This window comes from Humulus lupulus, chromosome 2 (genome assembly GCF_963169125.1).
Source record: "Humulus lupulus chromosome 2, drHumLupu1.1, whole genome shotgun sequence".
NCBI lineage: Eukaryota > Viridiplantae > Streptophyta > Magnoliopsida > Rosales > Cannabaceae > Humulus > Humulus lupulus.
Genome location: NC_084794.1, coordinates 105,591,751 through 105,607,408, shown reverse-complemented (window position 1 = coordinate 105,607,408; position 15,658 = coordinate 105,591,751). Strand labels below are relative to the sequence as shown.

General features: G+C 37.1%; 1 long non-coding RNA gene across 1 annotated transcript; it reads left to right on the top strand.

Annotated features, from left to right (window-relative positions):
- The first annotated feature begins 11,984 nt into the window (after window positions 1–11,984).
- On the top strand, window positions 11,985–12,556 carry LOC133816234 (uncharacterized). Its single transcript, XR_009885099.1, has 2 exons — window positions 11,985–12,122; window positions 12,318–12,556. It is a non-coding gene; the product is annotated as an uncharacterized LOC133816234 (long non-coding RNA).
- The last annotated feature ends 3,102 nt before the right edge of the window (window positions 12,557–15,658 follow it).

The window sequence follows — 15,658 nt, the reverse complement described above, 5'->3', positions numbered from 1 at the left end:
ATGCTGCAAATGGCCAAGGGGATGAAATAATGGTTAGCTCGACTGGAGCAGCTCAGGCAACTGTGGCAAAATGTTGGCATTTGTCGTACTTTTGCACATACGAGATCGAGTCCTTTGTTAAAGTGGGCCAAAAATAGCCTTGTCTCAGTACCTTTAGAGCTAGGTTTTTTCCCCCAGCATGATCTCTGCAGATGCATTTGTGTATTACTTGTAAAATAGTTTATGCTTCCTCGGGCAAAACACATTGCAGGAATGGCAACGAATGACCTCGCCGGTATAGGATTCCTTCAACAATTACATATCGTGGAGGTTGATAAAGCAGTTTTCTCCCGTCTTTCCTGTCATCAAGTAGCTTTCCGGTCGTGAGGTACTCCCTTATAGGAGTCATCCAGGTCGGTCTTATGTCAATCAATCTGACCTCCACCATTTCTCCCGTTACACTCGGGCTTTCCAAGAACTCCACCAAAACTACATTCAATGTTTCGTCCTCTTTGGTGGTAGCGAGTCAAGCCAGAGCATCAACGTTGGAATTCTGCTCGCGGGGTATTTTCTCAACGGAGCTAAACTCAAACTCAGACAACTCGCCCTTTACCTTAACCAGGTAGGCTGCCATCTTAATGCCTTTAGCTTGGTATTCCCCCAATATCTTATTTACCATGAGTCAGGAATCAATATAGCATTGGATGGCTTTTGCCACGCTTAGCCCTGCCAATAAGGCCTCATACTCCGCTTTTTTGTTGGATGCTTCAAATCCAAACCTGAGAGTTGTATGGAACCGATGTCCTTTAGGTGAGATCAAGATTATCCCAGCTCTTGATCTATTCTCGTTTGATGATCCAAAAGATTTTCTATAATTCTTGCACTGGCTCCCTTATCAGCTCGTCTTGAAAACCAGTGCACTCAGCCACAAAGTCAGCATGGGCTTGACTCTTGATTGATGTTTGTGCCATGTATAATATCTCAAACTGGCTAAGTTCCATGGCCCATTTTAATAGACGTCCCAACGTTGCAGGCTTTTGCAACACCTACCTTAAAGGTTGGTCGGTTAAGACGTGAATAGAATGGGACTAGAAGTATGGCCTGAGCTTCCTTGAAGCCAAAATGAGACAGAATGTAAACTTTTCTATTAGTGGGTACCGTGATTCAGCTCCGAGAAGCCTCTTGCTTATGTAATATATAGGTTTCTGCGCCTGGTTTTCTTCTCAAACTAACACGGCACTGACTGCATTCTCTGTCACGGCTAGGTAAAGAAACAGACACTTTCCAGACATCGGTTTTGATAGTACGGTGTTTAGCTAGATGCATTTTCAGATCGTGAAATGCATGTTCACATTCTTCGGTCCACTCAAATTTCTTGTTTCCCCTAAGCAAGTTATAGAATGGTAGACATTTGTCAGTGAATTTTGAAATGAAGCGGTTTAGAGTCGCCACCTTTCCAGTAAGGATTTGTACTTCTTTACGCGATCTGGGCGAAGGCATTTCTAGTAGCGACCTGATTTTTTGTGGATTTGCGTCTATCCCCTTTGTGTTGACTATAAACCCCAGCAACTTTCCTATCGCAACTCTAAAAATGCACTTCTGGGGATTCAACTTCATGTTGTACTTTCTCAGTATGCCAAAACATTCTTCCAGGTCGGATACATGGTTATTGGCAGTCTTATATTTGACGAGCATATCATCGACATACACCTCCATGGTTCTCCCGATCTGGTTAGCGAACATCTTGTTGACCAAACCGTTGGTATGTAGCCCTGCCATTTTTCAACCCGAATGGCATAACTTTGTAGCAATATATGTTATGCTCGGTCATGAAACTTGTATGCTCTTGGTCTGCAGGGCTCATTGCGATCTGGTTATATCCCGAATATGCATCTATGAAAGACATGAGCTCGTGACCGGCCGTGGCGTCTACAAACTGATCAATTCTTGCTAGTGGGAAACAGTCCTTAGGACAAGTCCTGTTGAGGTCGGAGAAATCGATACAGGTTCCCCACTTCCCATTTGGCTTTGGGACCAACACGGGGTTAGCAACCCAGATAAGGTATTTTGCTTCCCTGATAAACCCACATTTTAGTAGGCGAGCTACTTCTTCTTTTAACACTTCAGCTCGTATTGTCCCCAAAAGTCTTCGTTTTTGGGACTTTGTAGGCACGCTCTTGTCCGAGTTTGAGGTATGCATTATTATACTCAGACTAATTCCCACCATATCCTCATACGAACAGGCGAAAACATCTAGGTTCTTCCATAGAAACTCGACTAGCTCCTTCTTCCTTTCGACTTCAAGATTTTTTCCAAATTTTTACAACTCTTGAAGGTTCTTTTGGGTCGATGTTTATTTCCTCAATCTCTTTTATTTCTTTAAGCTCAGACCTATTTTCACCTACTCGTGGATCAATATCATCCCGTTGGGCGACCTCACCATCTTCTTCTCGTGGTTCTTCCGTCGCACGGGTGACTTCCACTCCCTGGGACTCCTCACCTCCCTCACTTATGACCATTGCCTACTGCCCGGGTTGTGATTTTCCCTTCATAGAAATAATATAGCATTCTCTGGTGGAGAGTTGGTCTCCTCTTACTTTGTATATTCTCGAGGTTCATGGGAATTTCATTTCTAGGTGTCGTATTAAAGTGATGGCTTCAAATGCCATCAGTGCAGGTCAGCCCAAAATTGTGTTATATGCAGCTAGACAATCGATTACCATGAACTTGAGTATTTTAGATACAGTTTGTGACTCTTATCCCAATGTCACCACCAGTTCGATTGTCCCTGTGGTCGTTGCTCCTTCACCCGAAAACCTGTACAGAGTCATTGAGGTCGCATTCAAATCAATTACAGACAATCCCATCTTTTCTAGGGTGGACTTGAAAAGTATGTTTACGGAACTTCTGTAATCCACCAGTATTCTCCATACCCTTCGGTTAGCGAGCTGCACGGTTACCACCATCAGATCATTGTGTGGGAATTGGACATTGCTAACATCATCTTCCATGAAAATGATTGGTTGTTTTTCCAATCATTGTTGTTTCAATAATCACTACTCCAGGACAAACTCCACGCCGATATGAGTTTTCAACTCATTGATAGACCTTTTTTGGGCCCCACTACTCGTGCCCGTCAAATGAGGTCCTTTGGCAATAGTGATTATATTTCCTCCTACTATCGGGGGAGGGTCAACCTGATTCGTCTGAGCTCCAGGTTGACCTACCGAAGCTTCTAGAACTGGCTGAGGATTCTGCCCTATAGATTGATTGGGAACTACCCAATTTTGGGCATACTGGGCTAGTGTTCCAACTTGAATGAGAGTCTCAATTTTATCCTTCAGCTGTTGAAAATCATCAGTGTTATGATCGATGTCATTGTAGAATCGGCAAAAATTTGAAGGATCTCTCTTCTCCCTTTGGTGCCTTAAAGAATCTCGCTTGTTCCATAGGAGGTGATTAGAATTAGCTAGAAAGATATGCTCTCGGGTGTCTATTAGGTCAGTGTAGGTGGCCACAGACTTGAATGGGCTTGAATTTCTCCACAGACTTGTTCTTCTTCGTCCCGTTCTGGTCACCCTCACCATTCCCCTTCCTCTTGTTATTTCCCCCTTGGTTATTCTGGGTAACAAGTTGAGTCGTAGCTGCAACATCTGTGACTGCTCCAATGGGTTGGACAAGGGCCTAGCTAGTTCCTGTGACAGAATCTCGTGCCTCCTCCAGGTTTATCCACTCCTGAGCTCTGCCCAGAAATTCATCTATGCTTTTAAATCCTTTTTGTTGGAGTTCTTGCCACAGGTCACCTCCCACCAGAATTCTCATTCTCATTGCCATGAGCATGGAGCTATCATCAACATCCCTAGCTCGCGCTGCAACATTGGCAAATCTGCTCAGGTATGCTTTCAGTATTTCACCAGGTTGTTGCTTTACTTTGGCCAATGAATCAGCCTCAACACAAGCTGTCTGTGAAGCTCATAATGCTCTTTTAAATTCAGAAGAAAATTCTTTTACGAGCTTATCAATGCTTCTTGTATTGTTTAATCCACTGTTTAGCAGGTCCGACCAGAGTTACAAGGAACATGATACATCTTAGATCGAGCTCGACATTGTGGGCCATCATCATTGTATTAAACATCCAGAGGTGATCGGACGGATCTGTGTTTCCATCGAATGTTGGCATGTGCGGCATCCTAAATCCAATAGGATATGTAGCCACTGCGATGTTTGGAGCAAAAGGTTCAAGCTCCTCATCTGAGTCGCAATCGTACTTTCCCTTTCCAGATAAGAGCCTTTTCATTTGCTCTTCCATCAAAGCTAGTCTTTAAAGCATTTGGTCCCTTATCCCTAGGCTAGCTGGGGGTTGTTCAACAGCTCATATCCTATTATACATGTTTGATGGGTTGTTGTCCCTCCAAGTTTGAGCTTGGTTAGGCGGGATATTCCCATTGTCGCGTACAATGGACAGACCTCCCTCATGTCGAGTATAGCTAACATCCTCATTCCAACCTGGATACCTTCTTTGTGAGTTCAAATGATTGCGCAGGTCAGGCTGAGGATCATATCGAGGACTTTGTGCTGAACTCAAGTGATTTCTCAGGTCGTTGTCGGACATGCCTGCACGTCGGCTCTCCGTCCAGTAACTTCCATTTGCAAAACTTACGGCTCGCGGTTGAGATTGAGGACCTGGGTTCTCAGCACGTGTCATGGGGTGTAAGTATTTATAGACGGTGGAGGATTTCTCCTACTGTTCCCACGAGCTGGAGCATCTCGTTATGGGCGAGGTGGTGTTGGATGTCTTACCAATGACAGAGGATGCCTTATTGGGGAGACTATTCTCGTTCCATCAGGACGAACTAAATTATCCCACCTCAGCTCCATTCCAACGTCCCTAGTTCTCTGTGCCTTGGGCTCTGACCGTGGCACAGGAGGATTCACTGGAGCAATTTTCTTTCGGGAGCTTGTCTCAGCCCCTCCTCGTGGGTTGTTGTGGGAATTTATGGGAATTTGTGAAGAAGGCAAAGAGTTGGGTGTCGCAGTCCTGACCGACCGAATGACATGCTAATGATGACCCCTGTGATGACTAGTGGGCTGAGAACTCCAGTGGTTTCACTTTGAAGGCACAGAACTTGGAGTGGTGGTTTTGACAAAAGTACTCAGTTTAGATCGCTTACTCTTGTGGGACTTATGAGACCTTATTTGCCTCTTTCCGAAATTAACGTCGGTTGCAAGAGGGGGTAACCGAGCCCAGACCTCTTTGATCTACCTGTTTTCCCTTGCGAGATGGCTCCTTAATTGGGCATTTTCCATCTCGACGGCAGTCAAGTATCCTGGATTAGGATTTGGTGGGAGTGACGCTGATCTCCTAGCGTCGTCCTGACCCACCGACTGTTTCCCATGATGTTGTTGAACATCTGGTCCCCTTTCATTGGGAACATCAGTATGATGGCACTACACCAAACACTACTTTTCACAACACATGGTTATAAGATTATTGAAAAAGTTTTATAAAAGCTAGTTAAAAAAATGGGACATAAAATGCGCTATAGTGTAAAAGGCAGGTCTGTGAATTTATTTAGAAGGAAACTGAAAATTAAAATGGTTCTAAAACATATATCTTTATTTTTTTCTGCTTCTCTCTCTCTCTCTCTCTCTCTCTCTCTCTCTCTCTCTCTCTCTCTCTCTCTCTCTCTCGTGTTCTCCTCTATCTTGCGCAAATCACTCTCCCTCTGATAGCTCTTCTCTCATCTTTATCACATTCATTTTCTCTTACATCTAGATTCTAATTAGTGTAGCTAAGGTGAGGTTTATAGTTATTTGTTTCCATTTGTGGAAAAATCTGGATCGTTTGGCAAGTTTAAGAAAAGTCTACATATCTTTTGGGCAAGTTGAGCGACCTAGAAAGGTTTTATATTTTCTCATCTTCTTAGCACCGAAGGTACAGTTCATTCTTTTTTTTTTCTTTCTTTCTCTTTTTCATTTTATCTCTTCTAGTGTATAGGGCAAAGGTAAGTTTCTTTGGTATTTTTTAATGAATAAAGTTGTCCGGGATTATTCTAAAAGTTTCAAAATATATGGATTATGTTCATTTTGTATTTTTTTTTTCTTATTAGGTCTACCATGTTTTTTTTGGCATTTAAATAATGTATTTTTTTTTTTGTGATCTTTGTTTGTTAGCACGATGAGAAGCATTTGGGGATAATCTGAGTTTTTCTTCTCAAGTCATAGAAGTTTTTATCCAAACATTTCTTGGTTCCATATGTTAAGAACTTATATTTATATAAATATATATTAGTTTCCCGTCATACATACATCTATATATTGCATTTGTGTTGTTATGTAATTTGGTTAGTAAATGATTCATAAATTAATTTAATATTTGAGAAATTGACAAGATTATCCATAAAGATGTGTTATTTCTCACAATATCCTGAGTTAGAATGATCAAATAGTGTTATCTGATGTTATTCTCATAAATTTTTGCTATATATTGTCCTTGCCTATTTAATTTTATTTAATGCTGAGTTTTTTTTTCTCTTTAGTTGAAACTTTTCCAATTGGTTGCCTTCAAAAGAAGAGGCAAGATACTTAGTGTGCAAGTAATTTTTTATGGGAGACTGTTATTTTTGTTTGCAAGAGGTATTCCTTTTACCTTGGTTTTATATTATTGAAATATTAGAGGAGTTTGAATATCTTAAATATTCATCCATAGTGAAGTAGGTTATGAGATTATTATTGTGTGCTGCGGTGATAACGGAAGGTTGAGAACTTGTGTGTCTTAGTGAAGTAGGATATGAGAAATTTGTGTGCTGTGGCGAGATAAGGAAGAAAACATGTGTGTTGTTTGTCTATATGCTTGTTAAGGTAGCTTTCATTTCCAATCGATTTTATATATGTAGGTCACTTAATGTCAAAGAACAGTCAATAATTGAAAATACATGTTCTTGTTTGTTTATTTTTCTATGTTCACGTAAATATGTAGCATATATATAGCAAGTCTTTCAACTCATATCTTTGTCTCCATTATTTAACATCTGGCGCAACGGTGGAATATGATCAAAAAGCTAGGGAGTTTGTTAAGACAGCCATGACGAATCTAGGATTTCAAGCCAAGATTCTTTGTCCATGAAAAAAATGTCACAATCTAAGACATCAACTTTCAGATGAAGTTTTCGAACACTTAGTTTTGTGGGGAATGGACCAATCTTACAAAACATGGTTTCATCATGGGGAAGATCCAGTTCAAAGCAGCACGACAAACACAAGTTTTGAATATGATTTATTTCGGGCAGCGGGAGTATTTTCAAGTAACGCCAATGATTTTGGTGACGATAACAATGATGTTGAATCTCCATTGTATGAAGGTTGTTCAAAGTATACATAAATTTCGTCTATCGTTGGGCTGTATAATCTAAAAACAAAGCATGGAATCTCAGATGTTGGCTTTAGTGAGATGTTGGAGATGATCAAAGAAAGGTTGCCGAAAGATAATCCCCTACTGACATCAATGTATGCAGTTAAAAAGTTTCTAAAGATGTTTGATCTGAGCTGTAAGCATATCCATGCTTGTGTCAACGATTGTTGTCTGTATACAAAAGAGAATGCTAATGCCCAAGTATGTCCCACTTGCAAATATCCAAGATGGAAGCAAAATGAACAGACAAAAGAGATTCTACAATGGCAGCCTGCAAAATTGTTAAGATATTTTCCTATTATACCAAGGTTTCAAAGGATGTTTAGAAAAGAAGAGACAACTTTAAGCTTAAAATGGCATTCAACCAATAAAAGAACAGACGGGAAAATGCGGCACCCAGTAGATTCAGAGGCTTGGGATGCAGTTTATGAGAGATGACCAGATTTTCAACTTGAACCTAACAACCTTCGATTAGGACTTGCTGCTGATGGGATCAATCCTCACAAAAATATGAGTTCTACGTATAGTTGTTGGCCTATAATGCTCGTTGTATATAATCTGCCACCTGCATTGTGCATGAAGGATGAATTTACCTTTCTATCTATGTTGATTCCTGGACCTAAACAACCCGGGAATGACATAGATGTTTACTTAGAGCCCTTAATAGATGAGTTACTAGAATTATGGAATGGTGTTTATACATATGATATTTCTACAAAGAAGTTTTTTAATTTAAGGGCCATGTTGCTATGGACCATAAATGATTTTCCAGCTTATGGAAACTTAGCTGGATGTGCGACTAAAGGGAAGTATGGTTGTCCTGTTTATGGAAAGCACTCAAATGTTGTTTGGTTGAAGCATAGCAAAAAGATGCAATCATATTCGATTTCTACCACAAGAACACTATTATAGAAAGAAGAAATATACAACAGCTAAGGCAAGGGAAAGAGCACCACAATGTCCAATTATATTGACAGGTGTTGAAGTAGTTGAGCAGTTAAGCAAGGTGACTAATGACTTTGGAAAGGGAAAAAAAAGGAGTCGTTATATAGACACAGAAAAAATCTAGAAGAAGCAGTCTATTTTTTTTAGGCTGCCTTATTGGGAAATATTAGTTGCCCACATAACCTTGATGTTATGCATGTTGAAAAGAATGTTTGTGAAATCATACTTAACACATTGCTCGATTGCAAAGGAAAATCAAAAGATCACTGCAACTCGAGATTAGATTTGACAGAGATGGGCATTATGCCTCATCTCTATCCGTATGAAGAAAATGGTGTTACTCGTCTTCCTGCTGCAGCTTACACTCTATCAAAATCTAATAAGAATTTTCTTTGTGAGAGGTTATTTGACTTGAAATTTCCTTATGGATATAGCTCTAACATTAGAAACTGTGTAGATGTGAAGAAACAGAAGCTGACAGGACTTAAGTTTCATGAGCTGAAAGAAAGGCACTCAAATCTGAATAACAATCAAACTTTTTTGTGGAATCGACATTCTGAAGGGTTCTCGTTATGGTTTTATGAAAAGGTTGTATTCTATTGCCTAGATAAAAGTTTACGTTTTGTTTTAGTGTACAAATTTCTTCCAAAAATATTTTTATTTTTAGATTTCTAACTTGAACAAAGTAGATGACATGTTAGCTTAATTTCCTGAAGGTCCAAGTTGCTGTGTCACTTCCTATAAAGGGTACATGATTAATGGAATTCGATTCCATAAAAAAGGAGCTTAAAAAACAACTCAAAACAGCGGTGTATACTTGGATGCACATGACAGTGGGCAATTGAATGATAAAGAAGAGTATTTTGGTGTTATCAAGGATATAATTATGCTTGATTATCGTACTTTTAAGGTGCCATTATTTTGGTGCGATTGGGTGAATATTCGAATTGGTGTTAAGAAGTCGGAGTTCTATACGCTTGTAAATTTTAATATAGGACAAGCTCAATCCATTAGGGATCCATTTGTATTAGCTTCACAAGTGAAAAAAGCTTTTTATGCAAGGGAGAATGAGTCAAGTAATTGGTATATTGCTTTAAAGGATTCAAATAGAGGGTGTTTTGGACTTGAATCCAATGAAGAAAATCGAGTTTTCTGTTGTTTCTTATGTACTTTGAATGAAACAAATCTGCTTACACTTTTTGTATGTAATTTTGGTGTATTATAACTCTTTTGTTGAATGAAACAAATCTGGTTTTATTACTCTCTATGGTGTACTTTACGATTTTATTTTACTTTGAATGAAACAATTCTGGTTTTATGGTTTTGGTGTATGTTTATTAATCTTTGGTGATCTGCATTTCTTATTTATATTCTTATGTTATCTTTCTTTTTATATTGCAGCAATTTCAACTTGAAAAATGAGTACATTACGAAGATCTCCAAAAAAAACGCCTTTGTCCAGGTGCTTTACGCAATTTTGTGGCCAAAAAGCGAAAAGCATCATTGAAGACTCAAGCTAATTGGGACGATACGTTGCTTGGAAGCCCTGTTTTAAAGAAAAAGAGTGCTCTTCGTAGGTTTTCTGCACCTATTAGAGTTGTAATTGACTCACCACCTGCTCTTAGTACTAGAGCAGCAACTCGTCGTATGGTCTATAATACAGAGCCATATCCAAATGATGATGTGGAAGACATGGAGATGCCACTTGGAAGTTCAAAAACTATAAGATCTCTTAATTATGAAGTAGATAAGGTAGTTGATAGTGTTTGTGAAAAAAAGGTAAGGGAGGAACATGAAGAGATAGCTGATGAGGAAAGGGTTTGTGCAGAATTTGAAGAAGGGGCTGCTGCAGAATGTGAAGAAGTGGCTGCTGCAGAATTTGAAAAAGGGGTTGCTGCAGAATTTGAAGAAGTGGTTGAGGTAGAACTTGAACAACCTCTTAGAAAATCTGTTAGATTACAAAAAACAACTGATGAGGCAAATCAAACTAAGATTGAAGAAATACCTCAAGATGTAGATGTGAATGTAATGAACTTAGCCAAGAAGACAAGGGGAAAAACTCTTTTGGCAAATCTTACCAAGAGGAACAAGGACTTAAGGATAATAAATCGGAATGAAAAAGGGCAACCAGTTGGTACTAACTCAGTGCAATTTTCTTCTTTTGTGGGCGCTCTTGTGCGAGAGGTTGTTCCTTACACTATTTCAGATTGGAGGAAAGTTTCACCACTCATGAGAGATGTTCTTTGGGCATCTATTCAGGTAGAATTACAAGTTTTCTGACTGTATTTTCTTATATATATTCAGCTCTACACTTAAACATATAATATATAATTCTATATTCTATTGTAGGCACAATATGACTTACATGATGATTGGCAAAAAAAGATGTGCTTTGAAATGATGGCAGAACTATGGAGATCTGGGAAATCTAGACTTGTAAAGGATATTATCAATGCAAAAAATGAGAGTGAACGACTAGCCTTAAAGCCGGATTGCATAAAAAGTGATGTAGAATGGAGAGCATTTGTTGCCCAAAAAATTAGTAAAGAACATTTGGTAAGAAATATGATGTAAGAAGTGATATTGCTGCCTATTTTATCTCTGTTGGTGTTAAATTAAATACTGTTATGCCTCTTTTACTTATTTATTAAATAGGATATAAGGGCCAAATACCAAGAGAGAAGAAAGAAAGTTGTTCCACACACCTTAAGTCGAAGAGGATATGCTCGAATAATCGATGATATGATAATAATTAAGTTTTTTACTATTTGTATTTTTGCTTCCATTATTATAGTCTCTATTTTATAATCTCCATTGTTCTATTGTGTAGAAAAAAGAAAATGAGGATATTAAAATATCTAGAATCAATGCTTTTCGGAGAGCCCATATCAAGAAGAATGGTGAACATGTAAACCCAACGACATCTGATATTTTTGTGAGTATTAGTCATTTAATTTTTGTGATTTTATATTTATTTTCCATAATGCATACATTAGTTATACTAATTTATATGCAGGGTTCATTGAATGAGATTCTCCTTGAAGACCCAAAATGTGGAACTGCAGACAACGCTGATGAGGATGCCTTGACAAAATTGTCTGGTAACCCAAAATCTGGTCGTTTAATCGGACACGGAAGAGGCGTAACAAGGTTTAAGCTAACTGTTGTTAATATGTGTAATAGCAAGATCTCCAAGTTAGAAGAAGAGCAACAGAATATGAAGCTCAAAATGACTGAAATGGTGAATCTACTTAAAGAACACTTGGTGGTAATTCTATCTTGCACTTATAAACCTTAGTTTTCTTTTCTTCCAATGAAACTTATCTTGGTTTTATATTTAGGTTGGTGGTAAAGCGACACCAAGCGAAGGACAGTCTTGCAATGTACTGTAGTCAAACAGTATTCATTCCCCTAAGGTAAATTATCAAAGTTGTTATTGTTTTAATGATTCATTTTAGAAGAACCAATACAAAAACTAATATATTGTCTTTAAAATCAATTTGGTAGAGTATTGCACTAGAAAAAAGACATAACTTTACAGAAGCGAAGAATGCTTGCTATTTGCTTGACTGGGTAGATGTAATTGTTGCTGAAGGTCGTTGGGATTCTAGTGATCCAAAGTTAACTGTACATGGAAAGCCTCTTGGACCAGACTTTATGCGAGTCTAGGTTGACGCTGATATTGTACTGGAATCTTACTTATTTCATCCTAATAATGTGATGCTTACAATACAAGAAGCAGTTGGTTCCACAGTTGCATGGCCTTCTAAAAAAGTTATTCCAAGAGGTACATTTTCATACTCAAAAAAGAACTAATGTCTTATAATTTAGTGTTTGGTTTCTTTGTTTGCTTTGGTGTAGTTGTGAATTCATTATTTTGTATGTGGTGTCCTCTCTTGGAAATAATTTCCATAGCATTTTTCTTGAAGTAATTTGTGATGCTAGATAATAACAATAAAATATTTCTTTGTTTATTTTGTAGATGTGACAAGCGAAATAGAAAATGATACTTAATTTTGAAGGCTTTGTGTTGGGCAGCTGTAGAATATTTTGTGCTGAAAGTAGTAACTTTTCAATATGTTGAATATTTAAGACTACTTGAATACTTAAAGAACATTTTGTTGTTGATGACAGTGTTGAATGTTTTAAACTAATTTGTGGATTGTTAATACAATGTTGAATGTTTTTACTTTTTGTTATTTGAAAATCAAGTTCAATTGATGATGCTAGTATATATTAGAAAGCTAATTTTAAGTATATAAATAAAAAATAAAAATATAATAGAATAAATTAGTGTTATATAAATGAATATATAATGAGAATTTAAACTTATCTAAATATTAAAATAATACGAAAAATGTGTTATAATATCTATTACAATAACACTTTTATAAGTAAAGAATTTTGTTATGCAAACTTCATTATATAACACAAAAAATGTGTTATACTAAAGTGTAGTATAACGCAAATTTATAAGTACTGGAATGTGTTATATAATCGACTATAAATAATATAATTAAACTTATCTATTTATTAAAATAATACAGAAAGTGTGTTATCATTGACAGTAGAATAACACATCTGTATAACAATGATAAAGTGTTATGTAAAGTACCCTGACCTACGATAACATAGTCGGTCTTAACACGTCAAAAAGTGTTATGGTATGTTTTGATAACACATTTTTGGTCTTATTAAAAGCATTTTTTTCTTGTAGTGTGGGCCTCCTGCCCACCAGGTTGTTCCATCTCATTATCATGCATCGATCGAGTAAGCACCATGATGAATGTCGACTGAAACTTGCGAAGCACTAATTTCCTCTCAATGAAAGCACCAAATTGTTGACGCAGTTTTTTGCCAATCGTATATTAAGAAATGAAACAGGTAGATTAGTGCTAAATTATAAACTGTAATGAAATAATAAAAAATCTCTCGAACACACAACTTTTACGTGGTTCAGTGGTTAAAATAACCTAGTCCACGAGTCAATATTATTACTTTTCTCTCTCAATTTCTACAGAGTTTTAGTAATACAAAAATGGTCGTCCTTTTCCATGTCCATTATTCCTGGTATTTTTAGGAGAATTTCATGGACATGTTTGGGTAATTGTGTCAATAAATAAGGTATTTCTTTAATACAGATTATTCCCATTTATATTGGGATATGATTTGATAATAGAATAGAATATACTCCTGCTATCTCAGATAATTAATGATAGATATGTGATCCAGCCTAGGCATTAATGATCGTATAAGGAGTATCTGAATCTCTTGGCATCCTTCAGTATGTGTTATGTCCAAGTTTCCATGAGTTGAATATCTCACCCGAGCTCGTGTTCAACGACTATCTGAACCCTAGCTCGTAGTAAGCTCAGAGCGCTCAAAGTTGGATCTGGTTATTATAAGTCTCAAACTCAATTATTATCCTGAGAGACAGTCTGATAATAACCTATTTATCATGTCGTTTAATCCCTAAACTCAAGCTATTCACATCACTGTTGGTCAGAAATTCTACTTGGCTATTTTTCTACATATTCATCTGCCAACTGTACCCGAGTTGAGTAATTGAACTCGTGCTAATTTCAGGGTACAACGGCTTTGTATTAGGTGATATATCCTTGTTAAGGCAATTAGTATGTTATGTACTTGATGTCATTAAAATTTTAAATTAAACTTACTTCGTACTCGATTTCTTACCTCTCTAAGCATAAGTTGGACATACATGGCATGACTCACCCAATTTCCTTATTAATGAGGTTCAAAAGTAACTTGTAAATAAGACATATTAGTTGGATGAAAGTCCAAAGTAATATCGCATAAAAATTACACACCTAAAGTAATTAGACTCTGATTTACATTTTTTGTACAATATGAGCATTAATATAAGATTTAATATGGTTAATTTTAAACGAAATTTGAAAGAACGACATGGCCTCCAAAATGTGTCTAATATTTTTTATTTTATTATTATACATTGTGTAATATGAAAGCCATATCACATACCTCAATGTGAATATGAAAAAGCCTTGTACATAAGACCAAATATACAGCTGCTAACCTATAAACACAAACGAAATCATAAGGCACATGAGATCATGCTCTAGTACCCATCCTCTATATATAGGGAGTGTTGTTGGTAACATTATCCAAAGTTTTACTCTTTTCATTTCCCACCGAAACTGAAAATTCAAATGCATAGGAGGGAAAGACCAACATTGGGCCAAAGAAGTAACCTTTTCCAATATAAGTTATTGGGCCCATGTACATTTTTTGACCACAAATTTAATCTTTTCAATTTTGCAAATTTAAATGAACCCTTACTAAGAATTTGAATATTGAAATTAATAAATACAATATAACGTTTTGACAATTCCAAGATTAATTTTTTAATAGTCCTTTTACTAAAAAAAATTACATTTTTAACAAGAAAATCTCACAATTTTTTAAAAATAATAGAGCAAAGATATCCTATACTTCAATACTAGGCAATACGAAATCTAATAAATCACGACTTTCATACTAATGAAATAATTTTAATACTTCCATCGTCACTAATCAAGTTGTTATGTATTTAGGGATTTAAGATCAAGAAAACACGCAAGATATGGAAACTAACGTCTCTGCAGCATCGAAACAAGTTAAATTTTTCAATAAAGATCCACAAGAATTATCAAAAGAAGACATCATAGACAAACACCATTATACCCTTCAAGAATGGGAAGATTTTTATTTCAAGTACTCCCAAGGTGTTTAGTCTTCGAAAAGAAGATGTTCACCGCAAACAAGTTTGATAACTCTGAGTGGCAAAGAAAAATGGGTTTGATCCAAACAGAACTTCAGAAGAGAGAAGTGGAAAAACCTAATTAACTGAAAGGAAAGAGCCAGAGCAATTACCAGGACAGGTTGTCTAATCCGAGTTAACTTGGACAGGTCTGATAACATGTGTTTGGCAAAAGACTTTAACCCAGTTCATAATCATGACCTAGCTACAAAGACAGAGTTGCAGTTCCTACGATCCAACCGAGGTGTACCAGATTGTATAGGGGCATAGGTCATGTCGATGAGACAATCAGGCATACACACGTGCCATATATTAAATCATCTAGCATGAGAAAGAGGAGGACGTGAGTATCTTCCATTCATGAAAAAGGATCTTTACAATTGAATTGGTCGACAAAGAAGAAGAAGAATAAGAAGAAGGGGAAACAAACACTGAAGGCACACTTAGTTACCTAGAATGTCTCGGTCTCTGTTACCCTGATTTCTATGAGACACACACAATTAACAAGGAGTACAGATTGGCAAACCTGTTCTGGGCCGATG